The sequence below is a fragment of the Lissotriton vulgaris genome, chromosome 4_1 (genome assembly GCF_964263255.1).
Source record: "Lissotriton vulgaris chromosome 4_1, aLisVul1.2, whole genome shotgun sequence".
In the NCBI taxonomy this organism is placed as follows: Eukaryota; Metazoa; Chordata; class Amphibia; order Caudata; family Salamandridae; genus Lissotriton; species Lissotriton vulgaris.
The window spans coordinates 1,082,603,314-1,082,628,575 of record NC_141691.1 but is presented as its reverse complement, the minus strand read 5'-3'; the positions used below and the strand labels follow the sequence as shown (position 1 = coordinate 1,082,628,575).

Sequence of the window (25,262 nt, the reverse complement as noted above, 5' to 3'; positions counted from 1 at the left end):
TCTGGAAGTGACGTTCAGAGCCTATATAGGCACTACTCCTGCACGCTGATGTTGTTTCCTTTAGAAGCTGTCCGCACCCCTAGACAAAGAGCCCCAATAGCAAATTAACTGTGAGCAGTGTACAGATTCGTAGAATCGGGTTCTTATTTATAGAGTTCAACTCAAAGAACAGGAAGGCTGATGAGGAATCTGCAGTTAGATGGAGTCACTAACTGAATAGCGTAACCATAGGTAATTGGTGCTTCTGCTAGAGACTTACAACCATAGATTAATAATAATAATAATATAATCCACATTTGTAAAGTGCACAATCACCCGTAAGGGTCTCTAGGCGCTGGGGGCCGTCGGGAAGATTAAGCAAGCTATTGCCCAGAGTCACATAGATTCCTTATCTTTTGAATAGATTCTATGGAGGTGAGTCTGTAAAAGGATCAGAACAAAAAAAAAACCTCTAAGGACCAACTGGGCAGAATGCCCCTCTCAGCAAATCTGGCTGTCCAAACAGTAGTTATTCAGGAGCGCATGGTTCAAAACCCACATACCTGCCTGGTAGATGTCCAGGACAGGAACTTCGCATACCAGCACAGTGGTAGCAGCTTAGACCCTGGTGAAATGAGTTTGCAGTTCACCAAACAGCTGCTTCTTGGCCAGTGCATAGCAGATGCTAATGTGGAACATGATTCAGTGGGAAATGGGCCTTTTCTGCATTTCTTTGCTCCAGGAACTCCATATAAAATGATCATTATCCAGTGATCTCCTGTACAATCAATGTTAGAGATCAAAGTACTTTAGAGGTCCAAGCAAAATAGTCTCTAAACCCCTTAAGAGGGGTGAGGCAGAGCAAAGAATGTCAGCAAGGTTATCTGTTGACCGACGTAGAACAGCATCACAACTTTTGGCAAAAAGGATGCTAGTTTTGCAGAACCAGCCTGTCTGGGAAGAAAGTAGTGTACCACAGGTTGAAACAGGGAGTTTGAAACTTACTCACTGGCTGCTTTGATGTTATGTTAACGAGAAACAATGTCTTGAGGAACAGATGTCAAGCAACTGAAAGGGAGTGCACTTCAAATATGTGAGGACCAAGTTAACGGCCCACTGTGTTATGACAAAAGGAGAGGGAGGAAACAGATGGCGTAGACCTTTCAAAAACACATAATAGATTATTTAAACAATGAGGATTGGTCCTGCAACAGTAAAAAGGGCAAAAGGCACCATTCAACTGTGCCCAGAGCGCGGTCTTGAAGAGCGAAGGATAAAATAAACAAGATGTCACACAACCTTGCCTGGAGAGGGGTCAATCTGGTGTGTGCAGAACCAAGCCACAAATCTGTACCAACGATAGGCGCATACTGTCTTTGTCGAGGGATGCCTGGCTGTCAAGATGACACCAATCACCTCCAGAGGAAGGTTAATACTGTTCAGCAGTTACCACTCAATCTCCAATCATGAAGGTGGAGATTGCAAAAGCTCGCTGAAGAACAAGGCCCTTTTGCTGTGGCAGTAGATACTCCCGGAAGGGCAGCCTGATCAAAGGACAGAGGCTCATTCGCAGGAGTTCTGGATACCATACTCTTCCTAAACTGGGGCCACTAGGATGATTTCAGCCTAGTTGGTCCTAATCTTCTTCAGAACTCCGTACAGGCGAAGTATTGTGAAAAGGCATACAGGAGTCCCAAGTAGGATCTGCTTTCATGGTCACCCCCACTTTTTGTCTGGTGTCAGTCCGTTTTTGACTTAGTCTGCTGGGATCCTGCCAATCAGGACCCCAGCATATGTGGTTTAGCCCATACATTTACATGGTATGTACTGTGTTACTTCCACAATTGGCTACTTGTGTACCCTTATAAGTCCCCAGTACCTGGAACTAAGGTACACAGGGCATAGGTACACCAGGGGTCTCCCACGGGCTGCAGCATGTATTGTGCCACCCATGGGAGTCCACTTAAACTGTGATTACAGGCTTGCCATTGCAGCTTGTGTGAGTTGGTGCTTGCAACTCACGACTGATAAGTTTCTTTATATCTGAGGTCACTGAATTTAAAACCTAGTCTCCTTAGTCACCCCTATGACAGGCTCTTCATTTCTGAGGACAGGGTACTTTGTCACAAGTGTGAGGGTGGCCCTGCATGAGGACACCCCTAAAAAGCCTGGAGTCGATTCCCCAGGCTTTGCAAGTGCTGTCAGCTATTTTAATAAATAAAGTGGACATAAGTCATTAAATGTATAACTATATAATGGCTGCACCAAGCCCGTCATGTTTGGTATCAAACATGTTGGAATCATACCTCAACACTGATTCCAGGGCTGGAAGTATGATCCCATGTACTGGGGGGCACTTTGGGGACCCCCTGCTGTATTCCCAATAACAGTCTTTCAAGTTCTGCCGGCAAGATAGTGCTGCTGCCCACCACAGACACGATTCTGCCCTTCTGCTGATGAGCTGTGCTCGAGCAGGGGTAGGTATCACAATAGGTTTCCTGTCACAGGGAGGTGTGCAAACCTGCCAGAAAGGACTTAGTGTATTGGGCTGGGTTCGCTTGCCAGCTCACCGGACTGCTTTGAAGGGCACATTAGGTGCCCCCCTTGCATACTCAAGTTTGAGCCAGTTCATGGCAGAAACCTGGACAAAGTACATTGTAGCATCCTCCCCTCTGTCTAGCCCCTCCTCTGGAAGGAATACCCTCTGTCTAGCCCCTCCTCTGGTAGGAATGTACCAAACCCTTTCCTTAGGGTATTTAAGGGCTCCCCTCTGGGTGGATTCTCAGATTCGTGGTAGGAGCAGACTCAACATCACTATTCAAGTGTCTGGCCATGTGGGACTTCGACTGGAACTAAGACTGCACCAAGGAAGACTGCTGTCTCTCCTGGTCTTTCTGTTTTTCAAGTCTTCTGTGTCCGTGGTTTATCCAGGTACACCAAAAGATCTGTGGGCATCAAGGACACCAGAAGAAATCTCACTTTGAGTGAAGGAGTCACTCCCCTTTATCTGCAGGCACAGCAACGAAGCTGACCAGTCTGCTGTTCCTGATGTCCCACAAACATCCCGAGCTCAGCAACACAGGTGGTGGTTCTGTGGCTCCCAAAGGCAATTTGGAGGACAGTATCCCTCATCCGGCTGCTGTGACTGAACCCTTGTGGACTTCGTCGACTTGAGTTGGCCAAGGTTTGTTGGATCTGCCCTCCAGAGATTTTTGCGCTACAAGAAACTCCAGCCTCCAGCACCTCACTTCCTGAAGAACAAAGTCCTCCCTACAACTCTTCCATCATGGGCCTCAGACTTTAGTGAGCTGCTTGAGATCCTCTTGCGACTCGTTTGCCTTCAGTCTGTGGGTCCTCCTAAGGGTAGTTCTTTGCTTCAGTGGGCTCCCCTGCTTGTTCGGGGCTGCTCTGAGTCTCCTTTTTTTGGCGAGTCCCTTGGACCGTGCTGGTCCCACTGTTTTTTCCTCTTCGTTCTCCATGCCCTTTGCGGCTAAGAAAGCTTGTTGGTGATCCCGGCGGACACCAACCACCTGGACATTGACATCCAAAGTGAGACAACCCGTGCATGGCTCCTGGTCTTCCTCAGCGTCGCCTGGTCCTTACAGCTGCAGCAAAAAGGTCACATGCATGGGACGACTCCTGGTGGCCGGAAGCCCTCGGAAATGCACCCATCCCGACAGACCACGCACGGAACCTTGGCGTCATCCTGGATTCTTCACTCTCTATGAACAGACAAGTCAGCGCCGTATCCTCTTCCTGCTTTAACATTCTTCGCATGCTCAGAAAAACTTTTCGCTGGATCCCCACCGAAACAAGGAAAACAGTCACCCATGCCCTGGTCACGAGCCGACTGGACTACGGAAACACCCTCTACGCAGGTACCACCGCTAAACTCCAGAAGAAACTACAACGAATCCAAAACGCCTCAGCCAGGCTCATATTAGACATCCCACGCAACGAACACATCTCTGGTCACCTCAAAGACCTCCACTGGCTACCCGTCAATAAGAGGATTACTTTCCGTCTGCTTACCCACGCACACAAATCACTCTACGACATCGGACCAGATTGCCTCAACTCTCGACTGTCCTTCTACACCCCCTCCCGCCAACTTCGCTCTTCCAGCCAAGCCCTCGCCACTGTACCTCGCATCAACAAGACCACCATGGGAGGCAGATCCTTTTCATACCTGGCTGCCAAAACATGGAACTCACTCCCCGCTTACCTTCGCCTCACCCAGAATCACCTAGCGTTCAGAAAACAGCTTAAAACGTGGATTTTTGACAAATAATCATCCTCCCCTTCCTAAGCGCCTTGAAACCCTCTGGGTATGTAGTGCGCTATATAAATTTTATGACTTGACTTGACTTGACTCTCTTCTGAGCCTCTCGTCATTGGTACGCATTGTGCTTGTGTGCTTCCTGGTCACATTAGAGTTGCATAGACTAGGGGCGTGCTGTGGCGGCGAATCAAGATGGCCACCCCATGAGAGGCTCCATAACACTGAGTAACGGTCGGAGCAGAAGGGCACCTTTCAGGCTAGCGGTGCAGCATGGAAAGGATGGATTTACTTACTGGAGGCAGTAAGGAGTCCTGAGGCGACCTGGGATTCGTCTACTTAGATACCTTTTCCTTCATTCTTTTTCTGCCTCAGTGATCCCTCACAATGCGGTCGCTATTTTGTGCTTTGGCTTCGAGCATTTCTTTTTGGCAATATCGTCAGCATGTGAATAGTTTTGGGGGCATTGAGCAACGCAGTTGCTAAACAGTTTAAACTGCAGCAGAATGGGTTTTTTCCTTTTTTGAAAAAAACAAATGTAACAATAATACACCGAATGCTATGCTATCTTCATTATCAAGACTAAGAGAGAATTGCCCCGTTTTTAAATAATTGACTGCTAAGTCGTGCTGCATAAGACAAGAGGGCATGCCAGCTATGTTGGTGGAAACGCCCCTGTAAACTTTATTTTCTGCTCATTTGTTTTTTTCTCCTCATTACCAAGCATATATCTACTTCTGCTGGTCATCTTGGTTAAGCCCTCACTTGAATTTTTTGCGCAATTTTTATCATTTCGTAGTGGAGTTACAGATTTTTGTGCCTAGAAAAAGCAGATTTTTGGGATTGAGTTGCCATTTATTCCTCAAACATCGATTCCTCACATCCTACTAAATCTCAAGGAGCACCTGGGTACCACATTAATAGTCGCAAAGATTCTTCTGGTAACACTAATAAGCATGCTAAGAAAGACCCATCCTCCCCAAAGAAGTCATCTCTCCCTCTGACTTTGGAGGACATCATGGATGTACTGTGCAATATTCAACCTTTTATGACAGAAACCACTGCAACACTTCAAAAAGTTGAAGGAAAATGTTCTGGTCTGGATTCATGACTCTCGGATGTAGAGCAAAATATTAGTGATGCACAAGATGTTGTTGCTAAAGTAGACTTCCTTTTTCGAGAAGTGGCAGAGCTGAAAAAAACTACAGAGGTCTTAGAAAACCGAAATAGGCGCAACAACCTACATGTTTATGGTGTTCCGGAGGGCTCCGAAGGGTCAGATATGATCTCCTTTTTGAAGATTCATATTCCTCAGATAGTCAGTTTGTCAAAATCTACTGATCTACATCACCCTCTAGCAAACCACGAGGAATCATTGCTTATTTCCTAATATACTCTGATCTTATGGCGATTCTCAATGCAGCAAAACAACATAAACAGATGCTCTGGTCTGGTCAAAAAATCTTTTCCAGTCAGAATGTCTAAAAACCTACTGCTACTCGCCGTCAGGAGTTTCTAGATCTCAGACCGTCACTGAGATCCATGAATGCCCATTACAGTATCATTCATTCATGCTTTTTTAAAGTAACTTACAAGACAGAACTTATACTTCTGAATATCCAGCTGAATTTAAGAAATTAATTCACGTTCACAGGGGAGAAGCTATGGAACTGACCAAAAATTGAATGTTTTCTCACTTGTTTTCACTTTTATTCCACAGGTTTCCCCTTCATGTCCTGTTTGATGTCGCTGTTCTTATGCACGATGTTCTCCTGTTTGTCCAATATGCCTCACCGCTTGTGTTATCCCCCTTATTGTTCAGTAAGTCCCCTTCCAATATGTTTATATTTAAGATTATAGTTTTCTGATAATTTTTGAGGTTATAATACTCGTCTGTCTCGGTGTCCTGCTTGGGGTGGCCTCTGTCCTTCTCGCCCCACCACGCCTACTTTAATGTTCTTCTTTATGTTTGTGGCAATTATGACTGAAGTCTTGTGGTTTATTGTCATCTTCCCTTTTGTTATTTTCTCAGGAGACTGAGTTCTTCTTTTGCTTCCTTTCCTTATAACTTTCACTCCCTTCTTACTTTCCACCTTTATCATTTTCTCTATGCTTTCAATTTTACTGCAACTTCTTCTCTTTGTCACTAAGTTTTTATTTTTATGGTTTTCTTTTATCCTAAAGCGTCTTCTCTCTGGTTCTCCTTTATTCTATCTCTGGACAGTCTAAATGGTTACATCAGTCTAGTTGATTTTCTCTCATTCATATCTCTCAACTCTTATTTTCTATTATTCTCGAATCTCCGCCTGTTCCTCTCTTCTCTAGACTTACTTCTATTCAGGATTTGCATTGCTTGTTTCTACTTTGCCTTTTTCATTTCATTTATTATACTTTTTTCATGTTTTAAAAAGTTATGTGCTTTATTTGCATACATTTTTTCCAATGAATTGTCTTGGTACTATTTCTTGGAATGTCATGGGTATCCGTAATCCAATTAAAAAACAACGTGTACTATCTCACCGTGCCAAATTAAAATGCCATGTACCGTTACTGCAGGACACACACCTTAGAGAAAAGGACCTGTCTTCTTTACACAAAGTATGGGTTGGAGGGGTATTTTGTTCCCCAGCAGTTAATAACAAAAATGGTGTAGAAATACTGTTTCACAAATCATTATCTGTTTGTTTGCAAAATGAGGTAAGGACACTAACGGCAGATGGATTTTGTTGAATGTTAAAGTTAACAATATTCAATTTTCTTGTTTTAATGTATACAGTGTCAATTGTATTGATTTAACATTTTGGAATGATTTCTTCTCTTTCCTTTCTTCCCATGCCTTCGAAAATCTGATTTTGGGTGGTGACTGCAATCAACTTATGGATCCTTTTTTAGATTGTAAATCCCAAACCAAATGTATGCCCCATAGAATGCACAAAACACATATGCACGGAGACGAGAGCAGTCTGAAGCGCGCACACTTAAGATTCCAAACCACAAGATACTCAACCAGGCTTCCATACTTAAGAAAGATACCACATCAGAGACCACACATCAGGAACCTTATTGGACTTTAAACTAGGTACACAACTACTACCAAGATTATCAATATAAGGAACCGGGAGTCAACCTAATCATAGCCGGAACGGAAGTAGAATCGCCGAGGAGAACGCAACAGATTTCATCCACCTGCTCAACAGCCCTGAAGAAGTAGTTTGGGGTCATTTGGGGTATCACCCACGACGAAACACGTGTTGGCTGGATAATCTTACTAAATAATAAAAACCATAATCATTACAGAAATCTTGTTTTACATCAATGTGTATCTAATATGTAATGACAACATTGTGGTATAATAGTATTGTAGTGTAGTTCCTATATTCCCAATAGGCTCTGCGCATTGGAATAACATAAACGATAGTTTAGACGTAGGACTGAGGTCGACTAGGTCTCTATTGAATATGTTGGATTTAATTATGAATGCCAGCTAGCTCAGAGGTCACTAGAAACTTTCTCGAGTGAACAACAAGGGGTTAACTTTCCTGAATAGACAAGAAGGGATTCGTTTCTGACAACCGCATAAACATGACAACTTTGCTCCCTCCAGAATAAGTAGTATATCTCCCGAGTCGTGTGAAAACAATAGACAGCTATTTCACTCAGTCAATCGTGCATGCTTAGTTTCACCAGGAGTGCAGAGAAATAGAGAGATGGGCGTTTTCAATAAAAGGTGTTATTCATTGAGCAGTCCTCTTTCTCATGCAAGAGAAGTGAATTGCCACAATTGCAATACTTGTCATAAAGTAAAGTGCGTACAATAAAAGGAGTATTATGAAATAATACCGTAAAAGCATTGATATGGTTTCTGAGCCATATGATACTTAAAATGGATAAAATATATACATACATAAAATCATTGACTAAACGTGCTCAACTGGTGTTTCTAAAATACGCCTACCCCGGTGTACCTGACCTAAGCCTAATACGTGGGAAGGAGTAAGTAAGTTAAGATAGTTTTGCCAAGAATCTGCATCAAGAATTCTCTAAGGGTCTAATCAGCTCCATACCTTGTTTACAGAATGAAGGAGGTCTTGTATCTCTCTCTCAGGGCTCGATCTCCCAGCAACCCGCAAGGGTGACTGGAAACACTGGAGCTGGATTTCTCGGCAGGAGAAAAGACAGCATCTCTCTCAGTGCGTCAAATGGGAGGGTCGGCTTCCTTCAGCACTCACATCAGCTGGGCATTGGGCAAGTAGATAGCCGCTCTGCTCCAAACCACCATGTGTTTGCTTAAGGCAAATGATGGTATATTTATACCTGAAAGGTGCCGAGTTTGACGTAAGGTTGGACATAAGACGTCACTAAGAACTTACAGTTCTTTCTGGACTCCAGGAGTTCTTGTGCAAATCAAAACAAAAGCAGGGGAAATTCACGGGCTGCTGGAGGCTTGGTTTGTTTAAAGAACGCGTTGTACTTTCTAGGAGTCTATTGGAGTAGCCTTGCCGTATTGGGAGTGCATGGGCTATGACTAAATATGGATATGATTCTTATGCCTTTATAAGGATATGATTTGTTATAACCACATAAGGGCATAAATCGGGAATATCTAATTAGGGTCCTAGATACGTTTACAACACCCACTCCAAGGATAATGTCCATCATTACTAAATACTAAGCAATACTAACATATAACGATGCATGTTTTTCCAACCCACCCCAAAATACATAATTGCATTTGAAGTGGTATATGGTATATACACGAAAATGAGTATTTATACTGTACGTTTTTTAAGCAGTGGTATCATTCAGATAATGCATATATGAATATCAGCTGAATGAATTGCGAAAATTACATTTATGAAATGGCTCTTAAAACAGAAAAGAAGGTCGAGACCATTTCATCACATATTTATACAATACTGTACATGTGCTAGAGGCTAATTCAAAATATTGTCTCTAGAGTCTCTAAAAATAGAAGTTCTGTTCTCTAAGAATAGTTCTACTTTAAGCAGAGTACCATGTGCCAAAAAAGGTAAATATTTTGGAAATTAAAAAAATTATTTCGCTTTCAGGGGAAAAAAAATAGTTCCAAATGTTTTCAGTAGTGTTGTTTATCAAAAACTGAAGGCCGAATTCAGAGTTCAGGGAATGCTGTGTGATCGCTGTTTCAAAAGTTATTCTCGTTGTTAGGAGAGAACATCAAAGATAGGCTTGCGAAAAATTGGTCTACAACAGTAGGTGAAAGATCGACCAAGTTCGAAAAAGCTGAAATAGTGCATATGTGAGAATCATTGCCATCATCGATTTCTACATCAGCAATGCTCACAGAAGGTTGTACCTTTGTGGTGCTGCTTTCATCTCGTACTTCACCGCCACCTAATCGTAATGGTGAAGTCTCAACGAATGCCGTCATCAGAATAGGTAGCCGCTGGGGACAACACGTTGCATGAGCCGTTACCGAACCAAGCAAAGTATCGATATCCATAGGTACTGCTGATGGTAGTTGTAAGACAGACGTCCAACACGCATTCTTCTCCGCATAGCAGACATCGAAGCACAGGTAAGATGCAATCATGCCAGATGGATGAAGGTAGTACTCAGATCTCTTAGCCGGGCAAAGCAGAGGACTTTAGTGATCCGTTCTCGGTATCGTATAGCCACAATCGTTTCTTTCATTGTAGCCTGAGTTTTGTCTGTGGCTTGGCTTGCCATATCGGAGCAGAAGGAACAAAAATAAAATTCCTGCTACGAGTCCCAAAAGAAGAGGCAGGCCGCCAAATACAGAATGCACAAAATTCGGGAAGATGCCCAGAACTGTTTCAAAGGGTGCTAACAGTCCCGAAAAAATGGTCTTAAATACATGTGCGATGCCACTGGTATCAGACATGTTTAAAATTTGGCTTAGCATTTCTACGAAATGCACGGGGCAGTTTGTCGATAATAGGGTATGTATCTCTGCCGCTGTCCTTGCAACTTGCAGATCATACGTCTCTTTGGACGAGGTTAAAGGCACAGTTGTCTGTAAAAGAATAGACTTCATTCTGCTTAAAGTATCAATTCGAATAAAAGAGATATTCTGAGAAGGCCATATTGCTGCCTCCTTGTCTGGTTTGCTGTTTGGAGACAATACTTGCATACAGCAAATGACCCTAGAAGTAACGGTTACGAGATAGGCTTTTCCTGGCACCATGCCTCAACAGCTGTGGTCACTTATTATAACGTAGCTGCCGTTGGAAAGCTGTCTGAAAAAAGGCTCTATCTGTGTTGCAGGGGTGCCGTGCAGGTGACATGAAAGGTTATTTGATGAACCTTCGCAGGCTCCATGCAAGTTAATACCTTGACACAGAAGTGTACCGCTTAGTGATTTTTTACAGTTGTTACCACTAAGAAATACCTATTTTTTCCCTTCACTATAACATTTATGTGTATAAGGTAAATTCCAGGTTGACTTGATGTATCCTTTACCCAACCTTTCATACAGGCCTGCTGGTATATACTTTTGGCAATATTGAAACTGAAAAGTTGTTATCGGAATTGTAACTGTACCATGTATTATCCATTCAATGACAGGTCTCTCTGACATTGTCAATGGTAATCTCTCAAGTTTTTCAATGCTCAGAATCGTATAGTCTGCTCCTTTTGTGCCAAACTGATTTGTTTATCAGTAAGGTTAAAGATAGAAAATAATGACGTTATGTTGATTAGACGCCATGGCACGTAGCCTGCTGTACAATAGAATGCAAATCGGACTGGCCATGTTGTAATATTAGCAAGTCCTGTTCTATTATATCAATAGCAGATGATACAATGCTGTCCAGTGAATAAATTCTGGAGGACAGAGTCATTAACCCATTGTCCACTACAGACAGGGATTTTTCCAAATGAATACGATCAATTTCTCGTACCGGCGTATATGAAACGTTTTTGACGCTGTTTGCGAGGTCCCAGTATGAAATCTCGCAAGTCAGCACCTTCTTTAAGTAAAGTTAAGTGTTGCTTAATTTCAGGCAGTGTGGATTTCTGTAGTCACTTAAGGCATAGTTTTCCTACACTATATGTTGTAACTATCCCTGGATGTAGTCTCTGGGAATATCTTGGGTCTGGCCTGTTTTGTTTGAACCCCTGTGTTTTGTTCAGGAATCTATCTTGACAATTATTAGTATCTGTGGGCCAGATCAACCATTTTTTCCAATCAGGATTTGTTCTGTTTTGGTGTAAAATATGGGATACGTCTATCTCCACATCTGTAGTGCTATTACTATCAGGTATGGGCTTTGGAATAGACGGTTTGTTTAAGTCTTTTATCTTGGCTAGGCCAAGACAGGTTGTTTGTTGTATGGCGTCATTCAGGAATATTATCTGTTCTGGGATCATGCAGGCTCTAAATAATGATTCTAGACCTTGTACCTGCCAGTCTTTTGTACCCCAGATGGTTTTTGTCTCAATGTTGTTTTTCCAAAATTCAAAACCAAATGTAGACATTTTTTCATAAAATTTTTCAGAATAAATCAATTTAGTATTTGTCAACATGTTTTTTATTCCTGTCTTATTTAACATTTTAAAATAAAACGTTTCTGGATCTGTGTTGTTAAACCCTGAGAAGTATGGAAATTTCTCATAAAATGTTTTTGAACTGCCTTTTGGCGGTGTTGGACAATGTTCCCATTGGTTATAAGTAAAAACATTTCTAGGTTGAGCAGATTTATGCAAATAGTAATGACCATAGTGATTAAAACAGTACATTTCTTCATAGTTCGATGAACCCTGTAAATAATCATGTTCTGTAAATTTTGCTGACATTACTAAATCTGACATCATATTATTAATATTTCAAAGTCCCAATCATCAGAGAAAGTACTTGGTGATACAAAGTCACTTAAGGAAACCTTGAACTGGTGTGGATATTTCAAGAGCTCAATCAGGCCATAGATTTCGTAATCAGTTTTGTCCCATGCTACCCCACCGGGTATAGGATTGGCTGTGATGTTCACTGATGAAAGTTCTATTTTTTCGATGTGTGAAGATCTGTGAAGCTTTAGGACCAAGTTGATGTTCTGACTTGCTGTGTCCATTGTACTATATTTTCCATCAATAAATCTACCCAAACTTAAAATCAAGATGAGCCACAGAAGGAGGAAAAGTACACCTAACACAATCCATAATTCAATTCATGGTGAAATTTCTTTAAGTTGATGAATGAGTTCAGTCAATTTATCTTTGAAAGTTTTTGTTTCTGGCTTATCTTCATGTTCATTTGGATCATCAGAAAAGTCATCGAAATTGAATGAAGTAGCCAGATGCAGTTCTGTCAATTGTTGGAATCGCTTCCGGATTTTCATTAGTCTTTGGATCTTTCTTTGTTAAATTCGTATAGTCTGAGGCTACATCGTTGTAGACAGGTGTTTCTTGACGAACTGTTGCAATTTGGGTTTCAAGAGGCACAAGTTCCATGGCTTTGTTGCATAGTCCTTTTTTATTCACTGCAGGTTTATCAAATGTGATTAGTCTCTCAGTTTGAACCTATTGTATTGTAGCAAGATTTGGTCTTCTGCTATTTCTTGGGAGTCCACTGGGCCTACTACTTATTATTGGCCACATGATTGTGGTTTTACCAGGTCGATGGATACAACTCGGTTCTCTTTTTTACCAGCAAGGGGCGGTAGTACTACTGATCGAATTCCGCTGACAGCTAAGACAGGTACTGCTTTTCTGTAAGAAGGCCCCAAATTCCTATCTTCACTGCGATCTTTTCACTGACCAGATCCCCAATCTTTGGAATCCAGACAGGTCTTGCTGGGACAGGTGGTCGTTGACTTTAGTTTTATGTTACTTAGACTTCTTCTTGTTTCATTTAAGTCCTGTAAAACAGCCAAACGATTTTTGAGATCAAAGTTTTTTTTTCTGAAGTGTGACAATCTAGGTCCTGGATTGTCATTCTAGTACCAAACAAAAGTTCGTTTGGAGTGATACCTCCTAGAGAATTTCTTGGCAGATTATTAAGACTACGTTGGACACTTGTTAGATGTTTGACCCATCCGTCACCCGAACCTAATACCCTAGCTGTTATAGATTGCTTTATGTCACGGTTTTTTCTCTCCACTACCACATTTCCCTCGGGATGGAATGGACTAGAGTACCGCAATGCAATGCCCATGGCCTCCTTGTAAGCTCGAGGGCTAAACGCAGGACCCTGGTCAGAATGTAGCATGCCAATTGCGTATGTGCCGATAAAGACTCGCAAATCTTTTATAACAGTTCTGGCGTCAGCCGAGCACTGGGGCCACATCCAAATGAATCTCATGCAGGAATCCACTGCGACCATGATATATTTATAGTTTCCATCCCTTTGTAAGGGACCACAGTGGTCCAGGTAAACACACGCTAATGGTTTATCTGAGATTAGAAGGGGCGTCTGTGCTGGTCGTTTCACTGTTGATACTTTCATTCTTTGGCATATTTCTAGTCTGTTTTCTTATGCGTGGCCACCAATATCTCGGTTTTAATAATGATACTGTGGCGGAAACACCAGCATGTGCAGAAGCGAGCCCTTCGTGTGCCGCTAAAATTAGTCCTAACCTATGTTACATGTTTGGAATTGCCCTATCCCCCAATTGGTCGGCAGAGGACATTCATATTCATATTGGAGAAATTCTTGTGTTTTTAAATTAGGATCAAATTCGCATACTACGTCTGATGCAGCAAGAGAATTAACCCATTGTATCCATCTCGGATGTAAAGCTTTAGCATTTGGAATGCTTGCTCTTGTTACTGCTTCTAGGGCAGGTACTGGTGTAGCGATTATTATTAGCTTACCTTGTGCGAGTGCTCTTTCTTTTGCTACAGCAGTTTGAACCGCAGTCAGAATTTTTTCAGTTGAACTGAATTTCATTTCAGCTTATGTGTACAAGTGTGATTTATAAGCTATTGGTACCGTTTCTCCCTCATTAGAGGTCAGGTATGTGAATCCGCATCTTCCTGGGATGACTCGGATTACAAGGTTGCGTACGTTTACGCGTGTTTGCAGTTTTGTTTTACTTAACATGTCTGTTTGTAATGATCTTAAAATTTCTGTGTGTTTCTGAGTCCAATTAATTGGTTTGAAATCAGGTTTTATTAATTCGTATAGATGTTTAACCCTCTCTGCATAATTTAGAATGTATGTTCTTCCGAAATTCAGGAAACCTAGTATTGATTGTAAGTTCTTCAGCGTTTTTGGTGCTTGGAGTACTGCACACTTCTCTAAGAAGTTGTCTGCTAGGCTTTTGGCTTCACTTGATAATTCATATCCTAAAAACAGGACAGTTATATGGGCAATTCGTGATTTTTTAAAGTTGAATTTGTACCCTTCAGCTGCGAACCCAAGTATTATGGTGTTCACTTTTTTCAAGTGAGTCTCCAGGTCATCGTCTGTGAAATAGATGTCGTCGACATAAACTAATTTAAAAGGGGCTGAATGTGGATATTTTAACATTTCTATTAACGCCCACTTTACCTTTTCGGGGCTACTTATATATAGACCTGGTCCAATGTGTGGTTTTGACACGTCTCTTCTGGAGATCGTTGAAGCATGTGCTATGAGATCAGCTAATTTTAGCATCTTGGGTGACCTCAACCTCCATTTTGAGCTGGAGCATGAACCGATGATCTGTACTTTGAGTGCGGATCTTGCAGCCTTCCAGCTCGTCCAACTAGTCATAGGTCCCACGCACACTGGAGGCCATACGCTGGACCCTATCTTTACCAACAATGATTCATCTAGCTCCCCTGCTCCTATACCTATTGCCTGGTTGGATCATGTATTGGTTGCACTGTCCTTCTGCACATCTACCCCCAACAACTGTAAAACTCAAACAGTCATATGTAAAAGACCCTGGCGCAAACTCCGTCTTACGGATTTCCATGCCCTTCTGGAAAGTGATCCTTTGAACTCCTTTTCTGATGTCGACTCAGGTTATGACTCGTTTTGTGCCTGGCTTACCCAGGCACTGGACAGGCTCATTCCAGAAACCTGGTGCACAAGACGCACTCGGGATGCCAATCCCTGGTATGACGTGACTTTGGTGGGCCTTAAAAAGACCTGTAAACGTTATGAACGCAACTGGAGGAAAGAATATTCCACCGAAAAAAAAGCTGACTACCTAAAACAACTTAAACTTTATCAAAAAGCCATTTGTAGGACGCGGGCAGCATATTATGCCACTGAGATAAAAACCAGCCCCAATCCTGCTAAAGTGATTTTAAAAATCCTAAAGGAACTCAACACAAATAAATCTGCTGTTAATGTTATTACCTCAGCAACTCAATGTGAAGAAATAGCCTCCTTCTTCGTGGAAAAGATCTGGGGCATCTACCTGGCCTTCACTGCTGAAATCCAGCCCAGCGGAGGCTTAGATGCTAGACCTAGCTCTGTTTCTAGGTTATCTATTATTCCCGAAATATCCACTGAAAGATTCAATCAGCTCACTAAGCTCATTAAATCGTGCTCCCCGATGGACCCTCTTAAGCCTGACCAATTTCGAGACTCCTCCCTATGTTGTTTTGTCCCATTACACAGTATAATTAATGCCTCCCTTTAAACCGGAGTGGTGCCAGCTAAATGGAAACAAGCGTGGGTCTCCCCCATACTTAAGAAGCCTACCTTAGACCCCCAGAAGCCCGAAAACTATAGACCCATATCGTTGCTCCCCTGAGCCACTAAGATCGCTGAGACCCATGTTAACACCATTCTTACTAATGTCTTAAACATCAATAACATTCTGGATGACACTCAGCATGGATTCCGTGCTGGTCATAGCACGGAGACGGCGCTCCTGGCTATGACGGAGCACCTTCGTGCCTCCCTAGACCGGGGCCAAACAGCGTCACTTATTTTATTAGACCTGAGTGCCGCGTTTGACACTGTGTCCCACCAGATCCTGCTTCGCCGGCTCGAAGAGGCAGGGATCACTGATGTGGCTCTTGCCTGGTTAAGGTCATTTCTGACCAACAGGTCTTTTCGGGTTTACACTCCTCCCTTCCTCTCCAAGGCTTACTCTATTAGACAGGGGGTCACTCAGGGCTCGGCCTTGAGTCCCACCCTGTTCAATTTGTACGTCCAGCCGCTGGCTGCCGTCGCCAAAGCGTTGGACCTTAACATCGTGTCGTACGCTGACGACACGCAGCTAGTGGTTGCTTTATCAGAGGGAAGGGACATGGACCCTCTCAAATTCAATTCAGACCTGGCTGCTGTAGCAGAATGGGTTACTGCCAACTGTCTATAGCTTAATGCCGCAAAAACAGAGGTGCTTTTGGTGGGCAAAAACCCGGAACTTTGGGGAAATCACTGGTGGCCTTCCAATTTGAGAAAAGCTCCTACACCTAAGCCAGAAGTGAAAAATCTGGGAGTCTGGTTAGACCCTGCTCTAAGTTTTATCACCCAAACTAAAAAAGTGGCCGCTACATGCTTCGGAATTTTACGGAGTTTAAAAACTATTTTGAAATTTTTCGACCCTGATACCAGACAAGTGATTGTCCAATCCATGGTGCTGTCCAGATTGGATTACGCATTCTCTCTGCTTCTTGGGACCAACAAAACAGAAACGGCCCATCTGCAACGCGTTCAGAACGCGGCTGCAAGAGCTTTAGTAGGCCTGCCCCGCTTTAGCTCTACTTCCAACACTATTTGCAAACTACATTGGCTTCCAGTAGCCCAGCGAATACAATTTGAGGCCTTATGCATCTCTTTCAAAATCTTAAGACAGTCTACCCCCAGAATGCTAAAACCTCTACTGAAGATGTATGTGCCCACGCGAGCCCTTCGCTCGGCCGGTCAGAATCTGGTTGAAATCCCCCGGTTCAAGAGCAGTAGATCTGGTGGACGCTCTTTTCGGTACCTAGCAGCTAAGCTATGGACCACTCTACCAGGCCACATTCGTGAAATAAATGAACTTTACTAATTCAGGAAAGCCATTAAAACTTTTTTATTTCCTTAATATCTGGTTGTCTATTTCTGTTCTCTGTTGTGTTTTGGTTAGGATCAGCGCCGGGACGCCCCTTTGCTGGGGCAGCTGTGCGCTTTACAAAACCCCATAAAATAACATAACATAATGCCTCATCATCATATATTTGTAGTAACTCTGTTACCCTTGCTGAGAATTATCCTGGGCTATTCTTGAATCCCTGTGGGAGCCGGCAAAATTGTTTTTGCGCCCCCATTGTTGAGAAAGAGGTCAAATACCTGCTTTCAGGTGCAATGTTTTGACAAAAGAAACCATTTGAAATATCTAATGTCGTTTTATATTTTTTGCGCACAATGTTATTCATTAGTGCTGCACTGTGTGAGTTTTGTACTACAAATGTTTTGCAGCAGGAGTTTAGGTGTCTGTAGTCCAAAACAAGACAATATGAATCGTCTGGCTTGGAGACAGGAAACAAAGGATTGTTAATTTGTGAGGTGCATGTTTCAATCACCCCCTGGTATTCAAGTTGATCTAAGATCTCCCTGACTTGTTTTTTAGCTTCTTGCTTAACTGGGTACAGCCTTTGTGCAGTGGGTTAATTTTTTTAACTGGATTTTATGGTGAGGAGAATCCTCATCCCATCCTACATGATTTTTATATAATGCAGGGGCTTGGGCTACTGCCCATTTTCTTGCAAATGTGTATTTTTTATGAATTGGAATATGATTTGAGAAGGCAGGTGTAGGAGAGTAGGGTCGGCTTTTCTATGGTCACCCCAAATTTTTGCTTTTTGCTTCACTGGTTTTCGACTTAATGTGGCTGTGGGCCTGCTAATCAGACCCACAGCCTGCTGTTCTCTCTCTAAATTCACAGACATGTACTATAGGTACATCACCAATTGGTACTGGACACCTTATCAGCCCCTGTACAGTGCACTATAGGTGCCGAGGGCATAGGCGCATCCAAGGCCTACCAGGGGCTGCAGCATATCTTTTGCCACCCCTGGCTGGCCATGCAAATCGACACAACTGGCTGATCACTCAGCTGGGGCAAGGTGGTGCTTAGATACAGTATTCCTGTATCTAAACCTATATCTGGACACATATATACCTATCAGTCACTCCTATGGCAGGCCTTATCAATCCTGGAGGCAGAGTGCTTGGTTTTATGTGAGATGGTGCTGTAGCATGAGCTGAGCCTGTCTGCAGCTTTCGGAACCATTTCCTTATAGCTGTTTCAGGATATTGCCATACCATATACTCTTAAGTGCATTATAATCCTAGCGGGTATTGCTAACTTTGGTTTGGCTTTATCAAAACATGTCGTGTAAGGTGTCATACACTTTGGAATACTACCCCCTCGCCAGATCTGGCGACGGGGGTAGCATTCCACCCTTCTAGAGGGAGAAGACATGTTACTTTACTTAAAACACGGTTAATCCTAACCGGAGCCTCAGCATCACAAAATGGATGCTGCTGCCCGACACAAGTCTGACCTCCTGCTGCTGGCCGAAACCTGGCAGGGGAGGCCTGGACAAAGAGTTTCCTGTCACAGGGAGGAGCTACACCACCCCAGACAGGAGAGAGTGGATTGGAGCAGGGAGGGTTGAAAGAAACTAGACACTGCCTGGGGCACACAAGGTGTCCCATGCAAAATCCAGTCAAACATGTTCTGGGGCACTCCAGCCCCAGTCCTGGCGCGAAACTGGACAAAGGGAAAGGGGTGTAACCACCCCCTTCCTGGGTCCCACCCATAGGAGGGACCTAGCAGGTAATCCAGCCCCCTGATTTGGAATAAAGGTGGGAGCAGTGCCAATGCACATCAGATTATCCTGACTGAAACTTTTGAAAGAAAACTCTGGACCCTTCGACATTCTACTCGACGTAGAAGACTGAAGAATCTCCCTTGTGGTCAAGGAGTGACCACCCTGTGCAAACAGGCACCATCCAGCGCGTCACCATTTGCGTTGTTGCAGTTCCCGCCAGAACTCGAGCGACAGAGATCGACAAGACCCAGCTTCCCTGACTTCTAACAGCCCGATCCACAGTCCCAGCGAATCTGAGACCCGTGGAGGCGACGTGAAGCGTGGAGCCGGCCATCTTGAAAAAACCATGAAGTGCTGACCGTGCAGCTCCCGAGGCACCCTTGAAGCTGTGCATTGGGGTTTGAGAAGCCCCAGCCACGAGCAGCATTTGCACCGAAGATCTTCCCTCCACACTCACCGAGTGCTGCGTGGGGCCCTTTTGCATTTTCCTGCTTGACGCGTTGGTTGGTCACTTGCCCGTTGGCTTGTGGCCCCAGTACCAACGAAACCTTGAATTTGCTCTGCTAGTCTGGTTGCTCCAGACTGGCCCTCGCTCCCCTGAAAAGGAGCACCCGATCAGACCTTGCTGGTCCGACAAAGAAGCGATCTACCAATCCTGCGTGGGTTGCACTTGCCAAGGCTTGTTAACTCTGATCCGGAAGCTGACACCGCCGACAGCGAGAGCCTTTGTCGGACAGCTCGTTATCTACTCCCGGACATCCTCGGTGCCCCAGAGTCCACGTGGCAGCGGAGACAAGCTTCTCGACAACCACCTGATTGCGCCAGACATCGCCTGGTTCCTTCCTGGTCACTGGCTAGTGACCCAGACTCTGTCCCCTCTGCTTTCAGGTACTCTACATCTTCGATCCACCCTTGGATCCAACCGGACTCTTCTCTTCTGGCCGCCTGCAGCATCTTCATCTCCAGGCACCATAGAACTACACAACGAAACCCAACACACTTTGGCACCTATGCACCCGCTTCCTGTGGGTGAGGTAACTCATGAACGCTGGTGCTCCTGTAGTGGTTTACACCTCTAGTGTCTAAGTCTAAAGTTTGGTAATTCTAGTCCAGTCGGAAGACTCCTAAAACTGTAACTCGATAACTTTTATGCACCACTGACTTTGCATTGGTGCATGCGTGTGCTTTTAGCGCTGCACCCGAGCCCCGCGGGCCTCTCCGGACTTCATCACTGCTAGTCCCAAGTAGTCCCAGTGATTCCCAAGGCCCTAGGCCTTACCACTGTTCGTAAAGTGATACTTTTACCACTTTTTAAATTTATGGTTTGAGTGGCCACCGGCCTCATCCATAAATGTGCAACTTTCATATGTAAAACTGTGCTTTTGTTTAAACGCTTGTGCTTCTATACTCATAAAGAGTACAGAGGATTATTCTAGTAATAAACACATATATTTTTATAGTATATAACTTGTGTGGTGTCCTTTCATTTGATATTACAGGATTGCATATGGTAAAACAGCTGGCTTCCAATGCCCTCTTGAGTTTAGCCTGAAGGTTGCTTAGTCCATGCTACCCTTAGGATAGCTTGTCTTTTAAGGTTGACTTACAACCACCACCATAAGGGATTGTTTGGACTGATACAAGGTCCCCCCAGAATTGGAGACATCATACATCAGGCCAACTTCTCACAGCAGGCATAATTATTTCTTCGCCATGTGGGCACTCCCTGACAAACTCTGGTGGGCAGTCTTTTTCTGCTAGAAGGATATTATAGCCTTTAGACCCCTTATTTTCCTAGGTTTGTCCCATCTATACGCAATGTTATTTCGTATAATTTATGGGGCATGCTAACTCTGGTCTCTGCAGTTTCCACCTGAATGTACTCATTCGTGTCCACTGTCTCCAGAAGATTCATCAGGATCTTGCGAGCTATGGTCACTTCTGCTGTGCTGTCTAGCATTGTCTGGGAACATTCTCCGTTTTTCAGTTGTGTCCTCAGAATCCTCGGCATGTTTTATTTTAATACTAGCTACCTTCTTCTTTAGATATTGTAATTTTTTACTTTGATGAGCAGGTTCTTTTCTTTGGACTTGACGTGCTCTTCTTTGTGTTCTGACCGTCATCTTCTTTCCGATTTCTGTGAGGAAGTCTGAAAAGATCGAGAGGGACGTGTATCAATATCTTGATATCTGTCAGGTTTTCTCAAATTGTCCCTATTTCTAAGATTGTATCTTTTTTTAGAGGGTTCCCTGTGGGGAGACTTGCCTCTTCTTTCTGGAGATCTGTCTCTTCTTTGAGGAGACTTTCCTCTAGACTGAAACTGTTTTTCTCTGGGAGTGGTTTGTTTATTAACCTCCCACCTCTTTTTTGGAGTGTTGAGATTATTCTTAATAAATGTTTTTTCAGGATTTTCAGTTAGTTGTAGTTTTAGTGGATTCCCACCCAAACTATCTCTACCTAGTTCATCATAGGATTTCTCTATGATTCTGGCAAGTTCAAAAGGTTGTTCTGCTATATCGGTTTCTTTCAATTTCTGGCGGATCGCCACAGATGCTGCTTCTCCTTTTATGTTGGCTAGTAATATAGCCGAGACCTGCTTAAAGTCTTTCAATAATTTCATACCTAGAGTTAAAGCAGGTTCTGGACCGTATTCATTTTGAATCTGTCTTAGTACATCTGGTATAACCGTCATGGACGGAACACCATGTGTTTTTGTGTATATCAAAGCAAAGACTGTGCCCCAAGTGTCACAGTCCTCCACATGTGGTGCGATCCCCATTGGAAGACAGATAGTCAGAATTCTGTGTTTTTAATTAGGAGTAGTATCAGGAAATACTGCCTCGATTTGAGTGATTTTTTGAGCTAACCAGAATGGAATTTGTTCCCGTTTTGCGGGTATTTTGCCAATGGCTGATTGTATATTCTGTGGTGTGATTTTATTTGTGTTCCCCTGGTGAGGGGTGTGCTGTGGAATTTTTATTGCTGGTTGGACTGTTGAAGTCCGCATGACATATTGGACCAATTGTCTATGTATTTTAATTAGTTGTTTTAGCTGAGTTAAAAGTTCTCGATCTGACATTTTTTCAATGTCGGGATGTGGTGTGTAGCTGGCTAGAACTGGCCATGTGGCTCCTGGTCTAGCTAGTGGACCTAGCCTGGTGATGTGATTTTGATGTTTTAGGGCACCATTAAACCAGAGCAGGTGCTCTTGGTATGTTAGTGGAATTTCAACGTCCTCAAAAGGAGCGTATTCCTCTGGAGATTCCTCTATTTTGTAATAGTGGAAATCTTGTGTCACAGCGTGTGCTGCTGGAAAATGTATCCATGAATAGAATACCTCTGTCTGCCGATATTCATGGGCCTCTACCACAAATATGACTGTACCACCTCTTGATGATAGTCCATTTTCTATAAGTTTAAGAGTTATAGTTCTTCTTACATTTACCGGAATGATTATAGCATTCGGGTCGTCATTTTGGAGACTTGTGTCATCCGCTAGAAGTTGAGCTGCTATTCTAGCTCTCTCCCTTTCATCGTCACTTTCCCCCATTTTACTGACAGAAGGTTTTGTGTTGCAGATCAAGTTTCAAGGAAACAAAGATTAGGTGCACAATATTTTGGAACACTGTATCCTTCAACGTTGACTAAACCAAAAACAAATACATAGGATTCTCATCCTACTAAGTTCTGGCGGATATTAACCTTTTACCCACTCCAGACGTCTATTGGAGTTTTTACGGAAAAGGGGTCTGTGTGAAAAGCACGACTGAGTTACTCTAGTATCTTGCGTTAGATTATCGCCTTACCAAACGTTGGGCGCCATGTAGTGTAGTTCCTATATTCCCAATAGGCTCTGCGCATTGGAATAACATAAACGATAGTTTAGACGTAGGACTGAGGTCGACCAGGTCTCTATTGAATATGTTAGACTTAATTATGAATGCCAGCTAGCTCAGAGGTCAATAGAAACTTTCTCGAGTGAACAACAAGGGGTTAACTTTCCTGAATAGACAAGAAGGGATTAGTTTCTGACAACCGCATAAACATGACAACTTTGCTCCCTCCAGAATAAGGAGTATATCTCCAGAGTCGTGTGAAAACAATAGACAGCTATTTCACTCAGTCAATCGTGCATGCTTAGTTTCACCAGGAGTGCAGAGAAATAGAGAGACGGGCGTTTTCAATAAAAGGTGTTATTCATTGAGCAGTCCTCTTTCTCATGCAAGAGAAGTGAATTGCCACAATTGCAATACTTGTCATAAAGTAAAGTGTGTACAGTAAAAGGAGTATTATGAAATAATACCGTAAAAGCATTGATATGGTTTCTGAGCCATATGATACTTAAAATGGATCAAATATATACATACATAAAATCATTGACTAAACGTGCTCAACTGATGTTTCTAAAATACGCCTACCCCGGTGTACCTGACCTAAGCCTAATACATGGGAAGGAGTAAGTAAGTTAAGATAGTTTTGCCAAGAATCTGCATCAAGAATTCTCTAAGGATCTAATCAGCTCCGTACCTTGTTTATAGAATGAAGGAGGTCTTGTATCTCTCTCTCAGGACTCGATCTCCCAGCAACCCGCAAGGGTGACTGGAAACACTGGAGCTGGATTTCTCGGCAGGAGAAAAGACAGCGTCTCTCTCAGTGCGTCAAATGGGAGGGTCGGCTTCCTTCGGCACTCGCATCAGCTGGGAGTCGGGCAAGTAGATAGCCGCTCTGCTCCAAACCACTGTGTGCTTGCTTAAGGCAAATGCTGGTATATTTATACCTGAAAGGTGCCGAGTTTGACGTAAGGTTGGACATAAGACATCACTAAGAACTTACAGTTCTTTCTGGTCTCCAGGAGTTCTTGTGCAAATCAAAACAAAAGCAGGGGGAATTCCCGGGCTGGTGGAGGCTTGGTTTGTTTAAAGAACGCGTTGTACTTTCTAGGAGTCTATGGGAGTAGCCTTGCCGTATTTGGACTGCATGGGCTATGACTAAATATGGATATCATCCTTATGCCTTTATAAGGATATGATTTGTTATAACCATATAAGTGCATAAATCGGGAATATCTAATTAGGGTCCTAGATACGTTTACAACAGTATCACAACATGTTAAAGAAGATAGCTTGTGCATAGGATTATAGCATTTGCTTACAGAGGACCACGTTAAGGGTCCCGGTTGAGGGTTTAGGGTGTTAGTTTCCCTCACCTTTGCACCGCACAAGTAGTCCACACAAAAATGTGCGTACACTAAGGAGGTGCCGGTTTCACACTAGGAAAACACCCCTTTGGTTTGTGTCCTGGAATTTTCCTTCTTCTCTCCTGTTCATAAGTCTCATTCCCGAATTGATTACATATTTCTCACACAATCATCACTTCAATGTATGACGAATGTTGAGATTGGATCTATTCTCATTTCTGGCCATGCCCCTGTCATATTAGATATGGATTACTTCACATACACACCTACCTCACGCAGATGGCGTTTTAATAATGCCCTCCTGTTGGACACTCAATTTGTTGAACAATTTACACAGTTTATGCATGATTTTTTTAATGATATCTGTTTCACAATTCCACCTTATTTGGGACGCTTTTAAAGCCACTGCTAGAGGATTTATAATTAGGGCTCCCGGTGTTATGGTATTTCATCTTTTGACATTTCTGTCTGTATTTATCCATATTTATTTTCTGCTAATTGTATCTGTATTTATCCATATTTATTTTGGGTTTTGTAGAAAAAAAGCTGAAATTAGTATATTTCCAGATTTTTTTCACCGGTAAATATGCGCTCATGCTTGAATACCTACTAGGTTTAAATACTGTAAACATCAGCAGAAGAGAAATTAATGCACTTTTTTAGAAAATATGCAAATTTAGTATCAACCTTGTGCATTTCTACTGCTGTTAAAGCCTCTTTACTAAAATTCCTTTCTTTTTTAGCCTCCTTACCTTGGCCTGACAGTCATGGCAGATTGTATTAAGAATTACTCAAAAAGTAACCCAATTTTCATTTTTATCCACATTTAAAAATAAATACAGATAAGAAAATAACAAATTTTCTGTCTGTATTTATCTGTAAAAATCAGTAAAAACGGAAAACAGGGAGCATTATTTATAATAGAGTTTTTTCGCATAAAAAAGGCCCTTACAGCTGCAACATCGATTCTAAAACAAATCAAGGCCCTAGAGCATGAGTATTATATTACGAATTGTTCTGATACCTTGTCTAACCACATTAAAGCTAAAGTGCAATACAATAAACAAACCTGGGACAATACCTGTAACAATTTCCTCAAATTTAATG

At 42.9% G+C, this 25,262-nt stretch overlaps 1 protein-coding gene across 1 annotated transcript in view; it reads right to left on the bottom strand.

Annotated features, from left to right (window-relative positions):
- The window catches only part of TRIO (trio Rho guanine nucleotide exchange factor), a 5,246,815-nt gene that overhangs the window by 151,748 nt on the left and 5,069,805 nt on the right, over positions 1-25,262 (bottom strand). The gene's annotated exons all lie outside the window — the stretch shown is intronic.